The sequence below is a fragment of the Ornithorhynchus anatinus genome, chromosome 20, assembly GCF_004115215.2.
Source record: "Ornithorhynchus anatinus isolate Pmale09 chromosome 20, mOrnAna1.pri.v4, whole genome shotgun sequence".
Lineage (NCBI taxonomy): Eukaryota > Metazoa > Chordata > Mammalia > Monotremata > Ornithorhynchidae > Ornithorhynchus > Ornithorhynchus anatinus.
The window spans coordinates 3,603,334-3,625,340 of NC_041747.1; the positions used below are offsets into that span (position 1 = coordinate 3,603,334).

Genomic DNA, 22,007 nt, shown 5'->3' on the forward strand with positions numbered 1-22,007 from the left:
CATTTAGCTCCTTGTGGCCAGGGAAAGCATCTACCAATTCTGTTATATTGTACTCTCTGAAGTTCTCTGCACATAGTAATCATCAGTAAATACTGTTGACGATTGATTTTAATATTGAATATTAACTACTCTCTTCACCCTGCATTTCTCTGTTGGAATTTCTGCTCTTGATAAACAGAACAAAGCAGAGGACTGATGCTAAACATGGGGAGAAGAGGAAGAACAGTAGTCTGTTTTTCCAAAAGCAGGGTGGTCTAGTGGATAGAGCACAGGTCTGGGAATGAGGACATGGGTTCTAATTCCGGCTCTGCCACTTGCCCGCTGTGTGACCTTGGGAAAGTCACATAGCACTCTGTGCCTCAGTTTCCTCATCTTTAAAATGAGGATTGAGACTGTGAGCCCCATGTGGCACATGGACTGTGTTCACCCTAATTAGCTTGTATTCCCCCCAGCGCTTAGTACAGTGCCTGGCACATAAGTGCTTAACAAATACCATAAAAAAAAAACTGAGGAGACCTTGGTCACAATAATAGGGCCTCTAGACTGTAAGCTCATTATGGGCAGGGAATGTGTCCTCTAGTTTTGTCGTATTCTTCCAGGGGCTTAGTTCAATCCTCCACACGTAGTAAGCGCTCAGTAAATCCCATTGGCCATTGATAAGAACACATCAGAATCTGGATGTGAGAGTTCTTCACCGACTGGGTACTCCCGAGCGAGTTGCTGGTTCTTTCCAAAATTGGGGGCTGATGCGTTCTGCTATAAATCCTTCAATTTTCTTATAAAGAGCTGCCAGGGGCTCTAATTTCAGCAGCTTTAATAGCATCCAATGCTTTCTTGTGTGTGCTCCTTGCTATTTTGGGTATTTTATTTGAGTTCTGGTAGGGTGGGTTCCTTTTAGTACATCTGGTAGTACTCAAACAGGCCTAGTGTTTTGCTAAATAAAGACATGTTTTTAGCAGGTTTTCTGCCCGATGGAGTGGGGAGGAAGGAAGAGGAAAGCAGTAGGCAGGAAAATGCTGGATGTGGCTCTCCTAATCTTTGGAAACCCTACTTTTTTGTGTGTGGTGTTAAGCGCTTATTATGGGCCAGGCACTGTATTAAGCACTAGGTAGCTACAACGTAATCAGATTGGTTATAGTCCAACCTGCACATAGTAAACGCTCAACGGATTCCATCGATCGATTGATTTTTTGTTGAAAGAAATTCCCATCATTGTGTAGGTAGACGATTTGGAGTGCAAGCCTCCGTTAGAGGTAAGCCGAGGTTGGTGTGCGGAAGCATTGGTTTTTTGCTTTTTTTGCCAGCCAAGAGGAATATTTTACAGCCGGCGTCTGGCTCTGATAGCGTCTTTCAACTTTGCTGTCAAAACTCAGCTATTTCCTTCTGATAGTGGCGTAGGATTGGAGTTCATGAGGGCGGGATTCCCGTCATCTTGAAGTAGCGTGCGGCATTTCTCCACTTTTGTAATGGACTTCTGACAGCCGTGTGCTGCTTTGTCGTGCCTGTTCATCCAAGCCCTTACAGGGTTCGAGATTGTAGAAATGGAATTGTGTTTCCAAGGTGAGATAAGTGGCCCACGCCATGGGTAAACCACTAGAAAAAAAATCTGGTATTCAAATTGAGTGCAATCTGTTTTAGTTTGGGCCCGCTCATGACAATGTTATCACCAAACACTTGACAGAAGGTGGTGGTCTAAGCCTAAACAGCAGTTTTCACAAAGGCAGGAAGAATGTGGAAAGTGCAACAAGAGAGTTCATTTTTTCTTGCCTTATACCAAGGAGGAAAGGCAGTTTTATATTTAGACCCGATAAAGGAACAAAGAGACCTGAGAAATGGTATGGCCGGCTAGGCTCAAGTGTTTAGTTAGTCTGTCTTTAAGTGTTCAGGACACAGAAGAGCAGGAGACTGGCTGGTATACTGGAAATAATTGGGAGATAGTGAAGATGAGATAGAAGGACATGTCCTCGTGCAATTATTCCCGTCTTTCCACCTGAATTTGAGCATTCTTACAGTTACCTCAAGACTTCTACTTTTCAGGAAAAAGGGGACAACCTAGGGATGGATTATGTTTTAAGCATTACCATGGCACTGGAGCAACCCTGAAGACATCTGAGCTTCATTTCAAGCTCGGCCAGTCTCCAGACCCAGAATGGGGGATGCGGGGAGATAAACTACAAGGAAATACAGTTTTCTTGGATGAAACAGCAAATTACAACCTTGCACGCTTTACTGAAACACACAGACTCAAGCATACATTCCTTCTATTCTGTGTTTCCCCCACCCCATGGTTTCACACCAGAGTAAAAAGTTCAGTATTTCTAAAAATATCCTTGTCACCTTTGTCAAGCCCCACACCCCCTCCACCAGAGTTTGGTGTGAACCCGGTGGTTTTGGCAGTTTCAGTGAGTCCTGGTTCTATATTAAACTTGGAACTTGCTTCAAAAATTAGTGTTGACCCTCTCCTCTGGTGTTTTAGGTTTCAGAATATGGTTCGAGCAAAGGCAAGGAATCCTGCAAGGTCCAGCCATTTGCCCTACCCTTTGTCGTCCCATGGCCATCAGTTTCCCTTCTCCGAATGACAGTGGTTCTTGGGCGCATTTGCCTCTCTGCTGATTTAAACCATTATAAGGTGTTTAAAGCACGTCTCCTTCAAGGGGCCTGCCCTGACTAAGCTCTCATTTCCTTTTCATCCACTCCTTTCTACGTCACCCTCGCAGTTGGATTTTCACCCTTTATTCACCCCTCCCTCAGCCCTGTGTACGTACCCATAATTTATTTAGAGTATTGGCCGCCTCCCCCTCTAGACTGTCAGCTCGTTGAGGACAGGGAACGTATCTGTCAACTTTGTTATATGGTTCTCTCCCCAATGCTTAGTCTAGTGCTCTGCGTACAGTAAGCCCTCAACAAATATGATTGATAATCAAACCTCCCCATCATTTAGCCTTTAAAAAGGTTATCAGGGATTGTAAGCTCTTCAGGCAGGTATTATGTCTACTAACATTATCGTACCTTCCTAAATGCTTAGCACAATGTTCTGCACCCAGTCAGAGCTCACCAAATCCTATTGATTGATACTGCAAAATGTTAAACATATTTTCCTTCCTCTTTGGCCTGTTCTTTATGCTCTAAGGGAAAATGAGGTCTGCAGCAGTGGTTTGGCTCAGAAGACTATGTGTCATTATGCTAAACAATTCCAATATTTTCTAATTCCAAATAAATCAGACACCAGGATTCCACACCAGTAATTCCCCATGCACAGCACAATCAACCTGAGTTATCCCTCCGAAACATACACGCTATATTGCTCAGCTTGTTTTTTGCTGCCCAGCCAAAAGAAAAAAAAAATGAAGCCTTGTTAATACAAGTCATTCTATGTACACTTATTAGAAACAGAAAAAAATCGAGATGCAACAATCCACTTTAAAAGCGTGAGAGACTGTGTTTGAGGGAGGAGACGGAGGAAACAGAGACCCAGAGGTATTTGTTACTTTCCCTCTGATTGAACAAAGGACATTCTTTTATACTCTTTTCATCCAACTTTAAGGAAGATCTGTCTTCCCCTGCTTAAAAAGACAGAATAAAAAGGTGTTAAATACTACATCAAATACTGACATGAGGCATCAATCTGCAACACTCAGAGATGCAGAGTTCTTGATCTGACATAAAAAGGAATTTGAAGGGCGAATGTTTGGGGCCGTTGGAGGGATGAGATGACAGTCGATGAGGGTGATCCAGATCCATCTCTCCAGGCTTTTCATTAACCATGGCCATGCAGAAGGCAGGGGATTGTCCAACTGAATCTTTGCTCAAGCCACAGTTCAGGATTGGGATTAAGAAGCCCGATTAGTGATTGCTACATTCACCCGCAACTGTAAATCAATCCTCCCCACAGCTTCTGCTTGGCCCATTGCTTCTGCCAACTCACCAAATTCTTGTCCCCGCACTGGGCGAAAGCAGAACTTTTGCCCGGCCCCAAAGGCCGGACTAAGGCTAGTGTGCCTGGCCTCGTTTTGGATGCTTCTGCTGATCAATCAGTGATCTTTATTGAGCACTTACTATGTGCAGAGCACTGTACTAAGCACTTGGGAGAGCACAATACAACAGAATTAGCTGTCACGTTCCCTGCCGGAAACGAGTTGGTTGTGGAAATGGTGAAGGACTTTATCTCTGTCCATCTTTGAGGGCACTTTGTATACACCTGCATCCCTCCAAAGTCCAATTGTGTTCCCCACCAATTATCCTTTTCATTAGTCTGACAGGTAAGCAGGTGTGCCTGGCGTTTCCTGAGGTACACTTCATCGGAGAATCGTTCATCCCACTCTAGGCTGAACCTAAAGAATTTAAAGTCTCCCTCGGTTGACTTTTTGGAGACTGTCATGTTAAGAAGAAAAAGGGAAGCACATTAGCTCTGAAAGGGTATTTTAAAAAGGCAATATGAAGTGGTATTAATCAGTAGTATCTATTGAGCACTTACTGCGTGCAGATCACTGTACTAGGCTCTTGGAAAAGTATGCAACAACAGAGTTGATAGACACGATCCTTATCCACAGTCTAGACGGGAAGAGAGACAATAAGAATAGATTAGAGGCAGAGGAAATGTTAGAGTATAAGAATATTTACAGAAGTATTGTTGGGCTGAGGTATCAAAGTGCTTAAGGGGTTCGTAGCCAAGTTCATAGTCGACATAGCCAAGTTCGCAGCCCAGTCCGGGCAGAACACACCAGCTCACAGCTATCGCTCATTTCGGGAGGGACTAATTGGAATGCAGACAGTGGCTGAAACAGGGTTATCTTGGAATTTGCTCTGCTGGGCCAGAGGCAGCTGCCTACTCTCTCCTTTATTAGTGGAAATATCTGGACCTCCCCACTCTTAATGGCTAGTCATAGACAATGGGATCCGATTTTCTTCAGGAGGATTTTCTTTGGGCAGAAATCCACTGACGTCTAGGGCATTTGGTGTGAACAACAGAAAGTATGTGTTCAGGAATGAGCCAAGGGTGAATAGTCAAAACATTTACAACGGGCACTGTCAGCAGTTTGGAAAAATAAAGGTGTCAACGCCCCCCCCCTCCCCCTTTAAACTGCCTACAAGTTAACAGGCCCTGGGAAAATATTCCAAGGAAAAACACACACTCTCTGTCATACACACTTTTCTTTCTTCAGTGTTAATAGGGTATTAAAGGTAGTTGAAATTCAAGACAATTGCATCAGTAGACAGACAGTTAAGAACAATGTATTCCATGCTATTTATTGAGTGCTTACTGGGTGCATAGTACTATGCTAAGCACTTGGGAGAGTACAATATAACAGAGTTGATAGACGCATTCCCTGCCCACACGAGCTTAGGCAAAACAATAAGCCAAGAAGCACTCACCTCTGCCAAAAAAACAATAGTTCTTATAGTAAATTCTGACTTTGAATTGACAGGCAAATGAACTTTTGACAGCTACAGGATGGCGATCAATTAATTTGTTTTGTTTATTGAGCACTTACTGTGTGCAGAGCACTGTACTAAGTGCTTGGGCGAATATAATATGACAATATATCAGACACATTCCCTGCCCACAATGAGTTTACAGTCTAGGGGGACATGAGTGGATTTAGACTGCCTAGTGTCTTCAGTTTTTGGGTAGAAGAGAGGCTAAGGTTAATCGAGAGTTTTTGCTTTACCACTGATAGTAATAACTTCATATGTATGAATTTAGCACTTAGTATATCTAATTATATGGGATAGCCTTTGCTGAGAGGGATTATCTGAGTGTCTGGGATAATTCTGGGTTAATAAATTAGGCATGCAGAGGGAGAGCGTTGATGATTTTAAGCCACGAGGGGACAGTTTAGTGCATTGGTCAGTTTCATGTGTTGATCAACCACTTAATTTTGTGCTGGGTAGACATAGGCAATATATCAGTGTCATATTTCTTGAGTCTTAGAATAAGGTTTTAGCCACTAATGCAAGATTTGCAATAAGAAATACATAAAAGCCCCTATTATAGTAAGACGGATCTCTGCATAATCTTTATAGCTTTTAAACATGTAATTGTCTTATTTTTGGTACTAATCAGATTAGTTTAATCATTAATTAATTTGCTAAGACTTTGGCAAGGAAAGCGAAGGAGGTTCCCATTTTACATATTAGAATTCAGAGAGATGTTAAATATATTTTTTTCATAGAGTATAGCCATTTTTCACTGTACCAAAGTCAGCCGGAAGTGAATTTGATAAAAAATGTGAGGTCCTGGCATCCATCGTCAGGTAGACTCTTTTTTTATGACCGTAATCTGTGCCTTCTGACTTCCATAGAGTTCCTCCAAATTTATTGATTTGATTTATAAAGCTGCAAGCCTCTAGTGTGGAGGGGAGAGCTGACCAAGTTGCATAACCAAATCTGTCTTTGTGTCAGCTTGAGGGTTCGGGGGACGGCACTGAGGAAAATAAACCTGGAGAAGTCCAAAGGGGAGGAGCACAAAGAGGAATATTTTGTGGTCAAGGTGAGACCCTGAAATCAGTGTGGCTAATCCTGGTAGACCCCGCAGACGTTGTCTGATTATTGCTAGGGATGGATGCTCTACTGTTTACAGCGAGTCAGGCCTTTCAGACAGCAGCTTACTTGCAGAGTAAAAGCAGCATGGTCTAATGGAAAGGGCACAGGCCTGGGAGTCAGAGGACCTGGGCTCTGGTCCTGAGGCTGCTACTTGTCTGCTATGTGACCTCGGGTAAGTCACTAGACTACTCTGTGCCTCAATTTCCTCATTTTACAAATGAGGATTGAATCCTACTCCCTCCTACTTAATCTGTGAGCCCCATATAGAAGAAGGAGTGTGTCTGACCTCATTGTCTTGCATCTACTCCAGCGCTTAGAACAGTGCTTGGCCCTTAACAAGTATCACCATTATTATTAATAATAATATTATGATATTATAATCTTTCTTTAAAGCTGGCCAAATTCACAGAGCAACCCTAACTGGGCTATCATGGGAACTACTTTCCCCCAAATGGAGGGCCTATCCTTTTATCAGGCTTCAGTTTCTTCTTCCCCAGATTTGAGTTGGCAGTGAGCTATTTTTGGAGGTGGGAAGCAGGGCAGAGGTGAAAGATAAAGAGCAGTGAAGATGAGGAATGATAGTAGAAGGCTTTAAGTGCAGGATAGATCTGTCAGTTAATGGTATTTGTTGAACACCTACTGTGTACACAGCACCCCCAGTCCAAACTGCTGCCATGCTGATCCAAGCACTCATTTGCCACCTTGCCTATTGCATCAGCCTTCTCGCTTCATTGCTCTGAAAAAACATTCTGTGCATGTCACCCCTCTTTTCAGACACATCCAGTGATTGCCCATCCACTTCTGTATCAAATAGAAACTCCTTTCCTTCGGCTTAAAGGCACCCGTTCAGCTCTCTCCCTCCTATCTAGCCTCACTTATCTTCCACAACTACAACCCAACCCACACAATCCCCTCTTCTAACACCAGCCTCGCTGTCCCTCGATCTCATCTATCTTGCTTGCCCACCTTCTCCCTCAGATCTGGCCCTGGAACTCCCTCCCTCCACCTGTTCACCACTTTCCCCTACTAAAATCCCATCTCCTCCGAGAGGCCTTCCCAGACTAAGCCTTTTATTTCCATTATCCACCCTCCCCTCTACGTCAACTCTGCATTTGTACCCCTTAACCATTTTGATACTCACCCCAGCCCCACAACACATACAAGTATTCGTATATTCTATTTTCCCATCCCTCATCTATTTTTAATGCCTATGTCCTCCTGCAGACTGCAAGATCCTTTTGGTCCGCGATCATTCCACCGATCTGTCGAAGTTCACTTTCCCAAGTTCTTAGTACAGTGCTCTGCACGCAGTAAGTGCTCAGTAAATGCCAATGATTGGCACATCAGAAGCAAAAGACACAATGCCTGCCCTCAAGGATATGACAATCCAGTAGAGTCACGAGTACATTCAGATTATGCCCTCGGTCGGAATATCAATATATATATTGCCATTGCTGAGGCTAGGATAGGTGCATAATTGCTAAGAGGGCTTGAAATTCTTAAATGCTGTGGGAAAATACAAAACAACTAAAGTTAGGTGTTGGGTTGATGTAGCTTGGAACAGTGGAGCTTTATTCAAAAAAAGCATTTTTGAGAGTTTTAGAAGCGCTTTGAAGATGGGGAAGAGAGCTTTCGTCTGGAAGATATGAAGAAGGGAGTTATAAGCAGGGAAATGATGGGAGCAAAGGGACAGAAGCCTGAGAATTATATTTATATATTCTCTCCTTATTTATTCAGTCATGTCTTTTATTGATCTCCATTTTCCTCACTGACTATGGTACATTCATCAATTTATATCCCCTATCTTCCACATCAGGTTGTTCAGTTCCTTGAGGGTGGGAATCATGTCTCTGACTTATTTGTTTTTCAGGTACTTAGCTTAATGCTCTGCACACAGTAATTACCTAACTTAATAAACCTCTTGGTACTGATTCGGTTATTGATGTGAATATATTTCTCCGGTATTACCGCCCTTTTGCATTTTGCTTAGTCTACGCCTCCCCGATCGTACCGTCAAATCATCTAAAGCGGGGACTATTTTCTTCCCTTTTATCTCCCCACAGAAACCACAGCATTCTGCAGGCAGGGCACTCAGTAAGTGCTGTAGGCTGACTAGATATATGTGTGTTTCACTATGTTCTTCTATTCTACCTCTTCTAAACAAAGGCAAAATTATATGTGTTCGCTAGGCATATGTGGGTATACGGAGTGCATTATAATAATACCTTTCTTCAAAGGGGTTCATTGTGCTTCCCGTGCACTATCTAGTTTAGCCTCACAGTGTTGTTAGGAGTTGGGATGGGGTAGTTATTATTATCCCTGTTTCACAGTTGAGGAAACTGAGGTCAAACAGGTTAAGTGACTTGTCAAAGGTCACGCAGCCAGTCAGAGGAGAGACTTGCACTCAAGCTTGCCGACTCTGCCCAGTGCTTTCATTCATTCATTCATATTTCTTGGAGCACTTACAGTGGGCAGAGCACTGTACAAAGCACTTGGGAGAGTAGAATATAACAATAAATAGCCACAGTCCCTGTCCACAACGAGCTTACCGCCTAGAGAAGCAGCGTGGCTTAGTGGAAAGTTCACGGGCTTGGGAGTCAGAGGACGTGGGTTCCAATCTTGGCTCCGCTGCTCGTCTGCTGTGTGACCTTGGGCAAGTCACTTAACTTCTCTGTGCCTCAGTTACCTCATCTGTAAAATGGGGATTGAAAGTGTGAGCCCCCATATGGGACAACCTCATTACTCCCTATCTACCCCAGTGCTTCGAACGGTGCTTGGCACATAGTAAGCGCTTAACAAATACCATAATTATTAGTATGATTATTAGAGGAGTGTGGCTTTTTCAGCCACACTTCCTTAAGGTACACGCAAGTCACGTGAACCAAGACTGTGAACCATCTTCCTATTTCTTTGGGAGGAAGAGAGGTATGTCCCTGGCTACCCACAAAGGAACGAGCTAAATGTCAAAACTGGGGTGACTTCCAATCGTTATTTCACCCTAAAACCTATCTGGATAAATCTGACAAGGAGTAAACGGTTACATTATGCTAAGAAAGTGCAATACTTTGAGAATCCAGTTGGCTAAAGTTGTGGTAGGGATGGGAAAGCAATACATTTTGGTTTCAGTTGTTCTTACCTGGAGAACGAAATGCAATTTAGGAAGCAGTGTGACCTAGTGGATGGGGCATGGTACTGGGAGTCCGAGGACTTGGGTTCTAATCCCGGCCCCGGCACTTGTCTGCTGTGTGACCTTGGGCAAGTCACTCCACTTCTCTTTGCCTCAGTTCCCACCTCTGTAAAATGGGATTAGGACTGTGTGCCCTGGGACTGTGTCCAATTTGATTGGTTTGTTTGTGAGCCCCATGTGGGACAGGGACTGTGTCCAACCTAATTAGTTTGTACCTACCCCAGGTCTTAGTACAGTGTGTGGCCCATGGTAAGTGCTTAACAAATATCATTAAAAAAAACCCCAAAACCTTGAGAGGATCATCTGCATGTAAAACCCGCTTATATCCAGGAAGCTCAAGCAGCAGCAGAACGCAGTACAATACTCTGCAACGGCCCCTTTGAATTGCCAGATAATAAGTCGTAACTGCAAACACCTTTGCAACTCCATTTTCTGTTACGGTCCGATAAACGCCACTGTATTTGTGCTTTTGTGTAAGGCAATGTCTGGGGAAAAAGAAGGCAGGCAGGTGGGAGAAGTGAAATACTTATCATAGCAGGGTGTGTGTGTGTGTGTGTTTGTATGTGTGTATATATACAAGAAACTGCCCTCTTTAGTCATAAGACACGTCTTTGCACAGCTGTTCCAGCTTTGGCCTCTAATTGCTGACTTAAGGGGTAAGGAAGAGAGGCCTGCTGGGCGTCTGGAGTGCTGACACTCCACTAGGCAAAACCTGGGAGCTAATAAACACTGGTAATGGGGGAAGGAAGGGATAGAAATGGAATATTAAGTCGATGTGGTGCTGGCAAAAGGAGCCCAGTAAGACTGCATGTGAATAGGGAAAAAGAAGAGGTGGAGAACAGAGCCGGCAAGAAGGGAAAATACCACGGGAAAGAGCATGAAAAGATGTTCCATGGGAAATTTTAAAATAAAAAAGCTCTGCTTCTCAGAGAATCTTAACCTCTTCCATCAGTGCTCCCTGGAAGAGAGTGTCTCATTGTAAGTTGACAGTTCCTTGAAGGATGAAAGCAACCAGCGCTTTCCAGGGTTAAAACTTGCTCGTTAGACTCCTAATCTGATTGTTTTACATGAATCCAGTTCATGTTGGAAAATCAGGAAGTAGGAAGGAGAGTAATGTTGTGTGTTGTCCCTGCTGCTTGACATATTTAGACACCAAGATTGCTCGCTGATAATTATAAACTCATCCTGGTTTTCGCCATTCTTATTCCTCTGGACTTTGATGTGGGTTTCTGGGGGACATTAAGTAGAGGTTTGAAGTAAGGGAGTGAGCTTTTGATTATTCACATTTACATGTAAGTATTTATACATAAACTTCTTCGGGCACCAAACCAAATAGGAAGTGCTAAGGAGTCATTCAGAAATGGACCAAAGTTCCTTGGGAGGTGAAAAGGGGAAAAAAAAAAGCATTTGCTTTGAAATCTCGAGATTACCTCTAGTGGAATACAGCACCGTGAGGCTGAGAAATAGCAAACACCACAGACAGCCACTGTAGCTTCATACAACCTTTTCAGGCGTGTTAAAATGCCCCACTGCCAGGAAAGTTCTGGTAACCTAATGATTTTTGAGTATCTCCTCCTCGGTGCTATTAACTGTTGCAAGGAGGGGCTACTTAGTAATTCTACACCTGTTAAGCCCACGCCTCTTAACTTGCTCAACTTCCCAAACAAGTGCAGGGTAAAGTATGAGGACATCAGAGCGCTGCTGTGGCTTCTACCACCTTGGACTGTACCCGTTGGGAGTCCACAGATGTGACGCGCGATGGCCCTTGACGACAGCGATTTGTATTCCAGGACGAAGGACAAACTGAGCTCCCCTGAGAGTGATTATAAATCATCAAGACGGAGCAGCCTGCCTCCGGAGCTGCTTCAGGGAAATGACATTCGAGGGAGACTTCAAAGAAGCATTAAGAACCTGGAACCTGTTCACCTGAGGCGCCCGAAGAAAAGACCTTCCATTTTTCCAGGTAGGATCATTCCGTTTGGAGTAAGGAGCTCCCAGGTTAACCTCTTTTTTTGTTTTTTCTTTTTTTAAACGCTGTTTCAGTAGTTCCGATCAGATGCTTTCAAGTAGACGGTTCCCACAGAGGCGATTACGAGCTGTAGAAAAGTGGCCAGATGCGCTCTCGTTCCCTTAAACATAAGGTTCGGGAGTTGGGAAGGAAGGGTGGATGGGGATTTGTAGCATATCTTGTTCTTTTTTTTCCTGCCTTCTGATTGGTTCTTATTTCTTATGGTGTTTTTTTTTATGGTATTCGTTAAGCATTTACTGTGTACCTGGCACTGTTCTAAGCGCTGGGGTAGATACCAAGTTATCAGGTTGGACACAGTCCATGTCCCACATGGGGCTCACAGTCTTAATACCCATTTTACAGATAAGGCAACCAAGGCAGAGAGAAGTGAAGTGACTTACTCAATGTCACCCAGCAGACAGGTGGAAGAACTGGGATTAGAACTCAGGTCTTTCTGACTCCCAGGCCCGTGCTCTGTCCCCTAGGCCACACGACTTCCTGTACTCAGTTACTCTGGCAGTATAATGTTTGATGGACTGAAGATCGTTGACTTTTGAATAGCCAAGACCAGTCTCGCCAATGAACTATTTTGACCGTAATTCTGGGAAAAAACCTTCCCCTTCGCTCTGTGGCTAATTTCTTCTTCTTCTGGGAGGATGAGGGTATGTAGAGTAGAGCTGATGTTTTGGTCTGACCAGAAATTAACACCATTTAATTCTCTGATGCATACTTAGAATTCCTGTCCTGCATCAGACCCTGCAAATCTTTGTGGTAAAGGATTTGGTTGAACTCTTCGGCTAGTGAAATTTATGAACAGGCAAGGCCACCGTGAATTTCACCCTTAATAAAAGCTCTACTTCAGATCCGTGTTGGGATGTGTGCGACTCGTGTATAATGAAAAATGAAACTGAAATAGGAACGACCTATGTTGTTTAGAATTATAACCCACCTGGAATATTTAAATGAGGTAATTTAATATATTTAGAGAATATAAATAAGTATTTGCGCTTCCAGTTCAAGCTGGGTGGTTAAATTTATACTTTGGATCAATAGATCGTATTTATTTTTGTGATGACCTATTGAGGGTGTAAATTAGGTCTTGCTTTTAAGGAATCACCGGATGTGAAAATGTAAAAAGCAATCAATTCTAGTTATTGAGTGTTTATTGTGGGCAGAGGCCTGTACGGAGTGTTTGGGAGAATACAAGGTAGTTGGTAGACACGTTACTTGCCCGCAATAAGCTTGCAGTCTAGACGGGGGACCGGCTTACAGTCTAGAGGGAGGTTGATTGAGCTGGTTGCTTTTTTGCAATCAGAGCTCATCGAGGCTACTCTTGTTAAAGAGGTCATTTGAGTGCAGTGTTCTAAGTCCGAGCCTGGAGAAAATGGGCGGCCAGAAAGCTCCATCTCCGGTCTGTGACATGGTCTAGTTGTCCTCCTTTTTCAGAGCAAAGAACGGGCTCCAGTCATTCACCGGGACATAGTGAAAACTGGAGAGCTCACTGTTCTGCCGGAGATTGCGGGGAAGGTAGGAGCAGTGATCCCCCAACCCCAAGGGGTACTTTTTGTTTTTGAATTACAGAAGAAGCTTCATGGCCTAGTGGATAGAGGCCAGATCTGGGTTTCTATTCCCGGCTCGGCCACTTGTCCACTGCATGAACTTGGGCATGTCCACTGGCATCAGCCAGTGGACTGTAACGTGTGCTTACTATATGCAGAGCGCTGTACCGAGCCCTAGGGAGAGGACAGTACAACAGAGTGGGTAGACACGTCCTTCCCCACAATGATCGCGATTCACTTCTTTGTGCCTCAGTTCTCTCATCTGAAAAATGGGCATTAAGACTGTCAGCCCCATGTGGAAAATGGATTGGGTCCAACCTGATTGGCTTGTGTCTACCCTAGTGTTTAGTACAGCGCCCGGCACATAGTAAAGGCTTAGCAAATACCATTAAAAAAAGCTTTCCATTTACAAATCAGCCAGCATTTAAGTGCCTAAAGGAAAAAATTAATTGTGATCATTGTTAAGTGTTTACTAAGTGCCAAACATCATTCTAAGCACTGGGGTGAGTACAAGGTAAGTCGGACATAATCCCTGGATCACACGGGGCTCACAGTCTAAGGAGGAAGGAAAACAGATACTTTTTATCCCCATTTTCCAGATGGGGAAACTATCCCTGTATTCCTATCCCCAAGGTTGTCCCCCAAACCTCCCTACAAGGGACCTTGGATGCTTTTGGGAGTAATAGTAATAATAATGATGATGATGATGGTATTAATTAAGCGTTTACTATGTGCCAAGCACTGCTGTAAGCACTGGAGTAGATACACAATAATTAGGTTTTCCCATGTGGGGCTCACAGTTAATCCCCATTTAACAGATGAGGTAACTGAGGCACAGAGAAGTTAATAATAATAATAATGTCGGAGTCAATTTGGAGAGGGAGAGGGGGCATTCTATGGAAGGCACTGAATGGCTCTGGACAGAGTGGGAAGAGGAATACATTCCCAGACCACAGGTCAAACGGAGGTTTGCCTGCCCACGCCTGTCCAAGCCCAAGGAACAACTGCTTGACAAGTGAGATTTTGGAGGCGGGTTCCAGCTTGAGGAAAAAGACTAGCTGAAGAGGAATACAAGGCTGAGTCTTCTCTAAAACCGAACTTGGCATCGGGGGGCAAAAACAGACCGTCCAATCGGCCAGTGGACTGTATTGTGCGCTTACTCTATGCAGAGCGCTGTACCGAGCCCTATGGAGAGGACAATACAACAGAGTGGGTAGACACGTCCCTCCCCACAAGGATCGAGCAAAAATCCCCCCCGTTAGCTGGCTGCCCTGCTGATGTCAGTGTCTGGGGTTAAGAAAGCCACAGGGGAAATCACATTAGTGAATATGTTAGAGGTCAGGGGGGAGGTGGTGTTTAAACTTCTCAAAGAGGCACCCACCACCAAAGATTGGATGGTAGCATCTGTCACACACCCCCTCAAAACTTAACCTTTTGAACTCTTCATTTAAGATAAAGCAGTTCCCTAAGACCCCGATGCTAATGAAGGCCAGCAGATGTAAACCCTGTCAAAATAAAGGCTAGGGGATTTCTAGAAGCAAGGGCTCTCTATCAGCGGTCAGTCCGCGGTATTCATTGTTCTAATCCCGGCTCAGCGACTTGACGGCTGTGTGACCTTGGGGAAGTCACTTCACTTCTCTCCAGTGCTTGGCACATAGTAAGCGCTTAACAAATGTCATCATCATTATTATTATTATCATTACTCTCCGGGTCTCGGTTCCCTCATCTGTAAAATGAGGACTAAGGCTGTGAGCCGTATTTGGGAAAAGGGTCTGTGTCCAACCTGGTCATCTTGTATCTACCCCAGTGCTTAGAACAGTGCCTGACATTCAGTCAATTTTATTTATTGAATGCTTACTATGTGCAAAGCATTGGAGTAAGTGCTTACATAGTGAGTGTTTAACACAAGCCATAATTAAATACAATTGTTTATTGAGTGCTATGTGAAGAGCACTGTACTAAGCATTTGGTAGAGTATAGTGCAGCAGAATGAACAGACACGTTCCCTGCCCATAACAAGCTTACAGTCTTGAAGGGGAGGCAGGCATTAACAGAAACTCCACAGCCCCACCCGAAACACTGCTATTTAATTCCTCCCAAGGACTCTCGGGGTGAGGTGGGAGTCTTAAATTTGTCAGGATGAAGCCATAGGTGGTTTTGTAGATTAAAATCGAAACCTCCAGGAGCTCCTGGAAATAAGTAGGTAGCTAGTTCAGGCTACAGCTGAAAAGAGTTGTTTAATATTCTTCATTAAATAAGCTGGTGCATCTAAAATCAGCTCCTCTGTAAAACAAGCTACTGTTTTGACCACATCTACTATTAAAAGTTAGTAATCAGCTGCTCCATGGACTTCTTGGTTGCTTACTCAGAATAATTTTTTTTTTTTGGTACTTATTAAGTGCAATACTAAGCACTGGATTAGAGGATAATCAGGATGGACACTGTCCCTGTCTCCCAAACAGGGATCCCATTCTAAATAGGGAGTAGAATTTAATCTCCATTTGACAAATGAGGTAACTGAGGCACCGAGAGGTAAAGTGGGGGTATTTGTTAAGAACTTACTATGTGCCAAGCACTGTCACTGGAGTAGACAATCATCAGGTCCCACTTGGGGCTCACAGCCTAAGTAGGAGGGAAAACAGGTATTAAATCCCTATTTTACAGATGAGGGAACTGAGGCACAGCAAAGTCAAGTGACTTGCCCAAGGTCACACAGCAGGCAAGTGGCAGAGCTGAGATTAAAACCCGAGTCCTCTGACTCCCAGGTATATGAACTTTCCACTAGACTACTTGCTTCTCTTTGATGGTTATGAAGAATAGTCTTCACTGGTAAAAATAGTGAACCCTGTGGAGAAACCCATTCTTAAGTTTGCCTTCCCCTCTCTCCCTCTTTCAAGAATTCAAACTTTGGTTCCAAAGGCAAGAAGTTAAAATCACAATAGAAGATCGATTTTTTTTTCCAAAACATAAAATTCTCATTCTTCTGTAATTGCAACGGATTTCCAAAAATGGACCTGGTAAAACCCACTTTGCTTTGACCCTGTGTCTGAGGACATTTTAAGTTGGAGCGCAGAGAAGCCCTTTAAACAGCCGGCGAGAGGAGAAGGTGTCTCAACACCCTCGCTCTGGCTCAATGGCTCGGTATCCGTGAGCAGTCAGGACACATTCCGAAGTGTTTCGTTTATCTCCGTCTGCAAGAAATTCGGCAATTAAGCAGTTTCCTCAGGTATGTGTTCGCTGTGAAGATATCAGTCATTCCCAGGAACTTGATTTGGCACGGTTCAAATCCGCGAATCTGTGAACACTTTAGCGGTGGCTTTAGAGGGCATGATATAGGCCCGAAAACCATGGGTTTCCCAAGTATTTCCTGTGGTCATCTTTAAATTGTGAATCAACACCACGCTTGGAAACAAAGGAAACCGGCGGGAATGATTTGCATCACAGCCACTGATGCAACTTAACCTGGATCTGCCCCACACCTGTTCTTCTAGTCCTTTAACACCGTACGTGAGCCCAGAACCCACTGACACGTTCACCGGGCGTTCTGCACCTCGAGGGCCCGGGTCCCGAGCAGCTCCCGATGACAACATTGGAATCATTTCTGCTTGATGACATAGCGAGGATGTGAGGCCTCGCTTCCCGAGGCGAATGTCTGGAGTCAGATTCACTGAGGTTTTTGTTTTTTTAATTGATATTTTTCCATCCTCCTTGAGATGTCAGAGCCGGGACTCCCTTCCTCGGCATTCATTTCATTGAAGTCTAGCACGCTTGCGTGGTGGAGGTTTTCGAAGCTTGCAAATAAGTTCCTTCTTTGAACTGAGAGGTCACTGAGTCAGCCTCGTAGGGGAATTTCTGCCTATGGAAGTTGTGTATATAATGTGAATGTTTGTGTTACATACACACACACACTCTTTTCCCTACTATAAAATAACAAAAAAACATTGATTTTCCTGAGGAGGCCATAAAACTTCAAAGTACTAATTACCATCTTAGATCTGTGGAAAAAAATAGCCCAATAACAGGAGGGTTTGTGTTTTCAATAAAAAAGACATATTATTTAGTACTTTCATGGCCTGCCATTAACTTTGCTGTGTTTCGCGCCTCACTTAGGTTGCAGCTCGAAGTTTGTGCGTGTGAAACATTCACTGCTTTGGCCAGTCCATTTTCGCTTGACTGAAACTTGGAATAAGGTGCTCAACTGTGGGACGCGGTGTGCGAGGAGAGAAAGAAAATAATTAGGTTTTGAAAAATTACTGAATACTGCATAAATAGCCCTTATATAGATTGAGAAAGAATGTTGCCTAGTGGAAAGAGCATGGGATTGGGAGTCAGAGGACCTGGGTTCTAATCCTGCCTCTGTCACTTGCCTGCTGTGTGACCTTAGGCAAGTCAATGAATGTCTCAGTGTTTGGTTTTCTCAACTGTAAAATGGGGATTCAATACTGTTCTACCTCATTACTTAGACTGTGGGCCTCATAAGGAAAGGGACTGCATCCAACATGATTACTTTGTATCTACCCGGTGCTTAGAACAGTGCTTAACCCACAATAAGTGCTAACCAAATACTATTATTAATTAATAATATTAATAAAAATAGTAAAGCATTCTTTGAATGTATTTGATGGTTAATATGAACCCCAAGTTCAATTTCAAATTTGGGGTTTAAATTTAGAAATGCTTATGGAATCTCAGGAACTGGTGGGGCTAATTGTAAAATACTAGGGTAATAATAATAATGATGGTATTTGTTAAGTGCTTACTATGTACCAAGCACTATTCTAAGCGCTGGGTAGATAGAAGGTTATCATGTGGTCCCATTGGGGCTTCATAGTCTTAATCTCCATTTTCCAGATGAGATAACTGAGGCACAGAGAAGTTAAGTGTCTTGCCCAAGGTCACACAGCAGACAAGTGGAGGAGGCGGGATTAGAATCCACGTCCTCTGACTCCCAAGTCCATGCTCTTTCCACTAAGCCACGCTGCTTCTTAAGGAGAGCAACTCTGCTTCAAGTTTTTGATGGCTGTATTGGATAGACTCTGAGTCCATTGTTGGGTAAGGATTGTCTCTATCTGTTGCTGAATTGTACTTTCCAAATGCCTAGTCCAGTGCTCTGCACACAGTAAGCGCTCAATAAATACGATTGATTGAATGAATGAATGAATGAATGAATGAAAGATACAGGACTATGACCAGGATTTAGCAGATGAGTTGAGGGAAAGATTAAAACATCTTTTAATCCAGGACGGATTCATTTATAATTTCAAATCTATGAAGCTGTGAAGTGCCGCAGATTTAGAATGTTCCATAGATGTTCCACTTTTTTCCCCCTTTTAAATGGTTCATTTCAATTTTATTCAATATTCTAATTATCATGTCCCCTCCCAGACTATATAAATGTTACATTCTTTTGCAAAGTGCAAAGTGCCTAATTATATATTTACTTAACAAGCCATGTTGGTGTCTTTGAAGTACTTCTAATTGCTTGAATAAATAATGCACTTAAAAAAATGGGGAGGAGGGAGGGGAAATCCTACCGCCAGTTTGTATTTACCTAATAGCTTCAAATGGGTGACTTCAATACCTCAGGAAAATATGGAAATTAAAGGACATTTCACTTCAAACTCAGGTTACTTAATTGTTTTCTTTGCATTCAAGAAAAGATTTTTAAGAAACCCAAATTCAAGTGCCATCAATGGTAATTTATTTGGGTGCGGGCTATATCTAGTAAGCGCTTGGGAGACTATAATGGAGTAAATAGAATCCTCGTCCCATTTTTCTTTTGTTCCTTTCCTCATTTGCTGGTTGTCAAAAGAGCTGGAACTGCCAAATTACCGAGTCAGAAGCAACTAGAATATTATATAGCCAGGGAACGTCGACTGTCTCCACCTCCGAACTTGGCTGATGTGAACTTTTAAATCATTCGATCAGATTTATTGATGAAGGCATCTCATCTATCTCACGGCACATTTTTGCCCCTGACTAGCAGTTCATTATTTAGTTAACTTTAGCTTCCAGAGTCTTTCCAATACTTGATGGAATATTGCTTTTCTGGGCCAGAAAACTGCCATTTAAAGGAACAATAGTCTTAAGTGTAAGGTAGGAGGAGAGCCAAAATGTGGGTGGAAAATAAGATCACTTTATTCTTCGCTAAAATAGTGCTTTCCCCTGAGGGCCGATCTTTTTTTCAAGCTCTTTGGCCCTGAGAGGATCAGCGCACACCCCTCTTATCAGCTGGACAACTGTCTAATCAGCTGGCACCTCGTCTCTGCCGCTACTTGCAAGTAGAATGGCCATTCAACTGGTTTTGTACCAGGCAGCCCCGTTTTCAGCCGGTCAGCCCCTAACCTGGTAATAATAATAATGTTGGTATTTGTTAAGCGCTTACTGTGTGCAAAGCACTGTTCTAAGCGCTGGGGTAGATACAGGGTAATCAGGTTGTCCCATGTGAGGCTCACAGTTAATCCCCATTTGACAGATGAGGTAACTGAGGCACAGAGAAGTGAAGTGACTTGCCCACAGTCACACAGCTGACAAGTGGCAGAGCTGGGATTCAAACTCATGACCTCTGACTCCCAAGCCCGTGCTCTTGCCACTGAGCCACGCTGCTTCTCACTTCAGTGCCCGGGATCTTTAATGTAAACATTTGGCATCCCTTGGCCTCAGCTCCTACCACAGAGCTCCACGGCCGGCTCGGAAGTTGTGCCCGTGTTCTCAGGACCCATCCTGGGAAGAGAGCACAATATGCTCTGTGAGCGGGAAATGTTTCCATTTATTGTTATATCGCACCCTTCCCAAGTGCTCAGTACAGTGCTCTGCACACAGTAAACGCTCAATAAATAGGATTGAAGGAATAAATGAATGGTCCGAGAGAGGAGGAGTGATTCTCCCAGAAGAAACTCTCTAGGTTCTGTGGGTTTCCACAGAAAGTTCCATATGATGTCGTCACGTCACACTGTGGGCCGGGCATCGGAAGCGGTGGGTGCCAGAGTTGGCTTTCCTAGTTATGGGATGGCATTCCTGTTGGGACTACCCAAGAGGAAGATATCTGTGGACTGGTAGCTTGAGCATCCACGTTTCACATTCCTTCACTCTCCTTCAAGATCCACAACAAACACTTTCTTGATCATTATGTGCAGAATAATAACGACGGCACTGGGCACTTAATAAATACGATCATTCTTATCTGCTGAGCACCGCAGGAGATGCAGAAATACTGAGGTCAGACAAGTCCCTGGTTCACATAGATGAGGGAAATACAGATGAGGGAAATATTCCATCCCCGTTTTACAGAGGGGGGTGAGGCCCAGAGCAGTTACGTGCCCTGCCCGCGATTTCAGAGTAAGCAAGTGACAGAGCCGGGGTTAAAACCCAGGTCTTCTGCCTCCCAGTTGGGTGTTCTTCCTGTCAGACCACAGTTTTCAAAGGAAAAACCAGGGTGCCAGAATCCCAAGGGCATCTGAGGGTGGCTAAGATCCAGCCCCAGGGACGCAGGGCAATTACTCAATGCACAGATGTTCCTGTGGGCTGCTGGGGCTCTGTTTTGGCAATACATTCTTTGAAATGAGACCTGGGTCCTCTGCCAACCGAGCCTGACTGGGCCCAGGCCCAGCCTGGTGGTCACAGTCCCTGAAAATGGCTCTGATTGGGTTGAGCTGGGTTGGGCCAGAGGCTTTTCAACCTTTCAGCAGCCCTCTGCGTTAGACCTTGCTGCCTCTGGTGCCAGGAGCCGATGCTCGGATGCCCAGGTGACAGTAGTTATTCAGTGGAATTTATTGAGCGCACGGAAATAGCCAGACCACCGTACTGAGCGCTTGGGAGAGTAGAATAGATGACATGATCCCTGACCACGACAAGCTCTAAGGTAATGAGGATACATTGGGACATGAACAATCCACGGAAAGAAGAGACCGCTCTAGAAAATGTGGGATATTGGGGCCTCTTGTGGGAAAATCATGTCTTCCTCTGGGCCCGACCCGGGGAATATTCCCTGGACTAATTTCGTGCAGATCCATGGGGAAACGAATCCCGTAATCCAGCCACATTGTCGAGAACCGTTCCTGGGTTTGTATCTTGGCGTATCCTCAGTGCCTGAAGATGCTGCTGGTGTGAAATCCTATCCTCTCACGTGGGAGGGGCTGAAAAGATTGACATGACACCTTCAATCCATTCCACGCTGGGCCCAAAAAGATTGCCTTTGCAGTGTAAATCTTATAGTACGAAGTAGCGTCGTCGTAAAATTGTAAATGTTGTTATGAAGAAAAAAGTTAATTAAGACCATACATAATGTTCAGATGTTTGAGTGCCCCCATGAAATAAACCACATCCTTCAGAACTGGAATAAGCCATAACTCATATATATATATATATATATTATTGTTGTTTTCATTTCACTCATGCAGAGTAACTTCTGAGAAGAGATCTTGCCAAAACGTAATTACTTTAATAAGGATACCACAAATCATGACTCTGATGTTATTCAAGAAAAAGACAATAGACTGTTCAGGTTCTTACAGTTTTTACCAAGAGTTTGAGCATTCCAACTGTATGTAGTTGCCCTCTGGTTTAATTTGTACCTGTCATTGGAAATGGCTCGTTTCTGTTTGCAGGGCATTCAAATTGTTAGACCTTTGTTCAACAGCGATTAAAGTCTGTGGCTACCACTTCCTAAAAAATCTGCAAGCCATACCCTTTTCCTTCTTTTGAAGGATAA

The 22,007-nt window shown here is 43.8% G+C and overlaps 1 protein-coding gene across 1 annotated transcript in view; it reads left to right on the plus strand.

The window, feature by feature from the left end:
* Window positions 1–22,007, plus strand: part of FRY (FRY microtubule binding protein) — a 262,289-nt gene that overhangs the window by 35,828 nt on the left and 204,454 nt on the right. Inside the window, exon 3 of the mRNA XM_007668511.4 lies at window positions 11,521–11,693. The gene's annotated coding sequence lies outside the window, so the exon portion shown is untranslated. The remainder of the gene's footprint in view (window positions 1–11,520; window positions 11,694–22,007) is intronic.